We start from the raw sequence: 1397 nt of genomic DNA, 5'->3' as shown, positions 1-1397 counted from the left end.
GGGCGGAGGGGAAGGGGGAGCGGGAGGGGCGTGGGTTAGAGCGGAAGTGGGCGGGGTCTAGAGCGGAAGTGGGAGCAAATAAGGAAAGGGGGATGGAAGAGGCGTGGCTTAGAACGGAAGTGGGCGTGCTCTAACGCGGAAGTGGGAGGGGCCGAGGGAAAGGGAGATCGGGAGGGGCGCGGCTTAGAGAGGAAGTGGGCGGGGTCTAGAGCGGAAGTGGGGGCATAAAGGGAAGGGGCGTGGCTTGAAGCGGAAGTTGGCAGGGAATAGAGGGGAGAGGTGGAATGGGAGGGGCGTGGCTTAGAGCGGAAGAGGGCGGGATTTAAAGCCGGAAGTGGGAAGCGTAGAAGGAAGGGGGTGTGGCTTGAAACGGAAGTGGGCGTGGCTTGAAGCGGAAGCGGGGGGCATGGAGGGAAGGGGAGTAGGATGGGCATGGCTTAGAATGGAAGTGGGCGGGGCCTGAAGCGGAAGTGGGGGGGCATGGAGGAAAGGGGACCGGAAAGGCGTGGCTTAGAACATGTAGGCGGGGTCTAAAGCCGGAAGTGGTGGAAAGAAAAAGGGAGAGGAGCAATGGGAAAGGCGTGGCTTAGAACGGAAGTGGGCGTGGCTTGGAGCGGAAGGGCATGGGCATACAGGAGGACGGAGAGGGGCGTGGCTTAAAACGGAAGTGGGCGGGGCCTGAAGCGGAAGTGGGGAGGGGCCTAGGGGGAAAGGGTACCGAAAAGGCGTGGCTTAGAACAAATGTAGGCGGGGTCTAAAGCCGGAAGTGGGAGAGGGAGTAGAAGGGACAGAAGGGGAGGGGCGTGGCTTAGAGCGGAAGTGGGCGGGGCCTGAAGCGGAAGCGGGGAGGGGCGGAGGGAAAAGGGGAGCGTAGGCGTGGCTTAGAACGGAAGTGGGCGGAGTCTAAAGCCGGAAGTGGGGTAAGGCGTACAGGGGAGAGGTGGAAGGGGAGGGGCGCGGCTTAGAACGGAAGTGGGCGGGGCGTAGAGGGAAGCTGGATTGGGAGGGGCGGGGCTTAAAGCGGAAAAGGGGCGTAAACTGGAAGTGGGCGTGGTGTAAAGCGGAAGTGGGCGGAACCGGCGCTAAGCTCCTCCCCCTTTTTGTCCTTTTACGGTCACATGGGGGCATTGGGTGGGCGGGGCATAAGGCATGCAGGGTTGAGTGGGCGGGGCTAAATGAGTGGGCGGGGCTTAAAGCAAGCGTGTCTATCCGAGTGGGCTGGGTAGACGAGTGGGAGGGGCTTACGAGCTGGACAGTCAGGATGAATGGGCCCGGAAAATGGGGGGCGGGGCTTCCGTCGCTAAGCCCCTCCCCCTTTTTGTCCTTTTATGGCCACATTGGGGCCTTGGGTGGGCGGGATATTGCGAGGGGGCGGGGCTAAACGAGTGGGCGGGGCT

Source organism: Numida meleagris, unplaced genomic scaffold (genome assembly GCF_002078875.1).
Source record: "Numida meleagris isolate 19003 breed g44 Domestic line unplaced genomic scaffold, NumMel1.0 unplaced_Scaffold1186, whole genome shotgun sequence".
NCBI lineage: Eukaryota > Metazoa > Chordata > Aves > Galliformes > Numididae > Numida > Numida meleagris.
The sequence above is the reverse complement of the archived record's forward strand: the minus strand, read 5'-3'. Positions refer to the sequence as shown.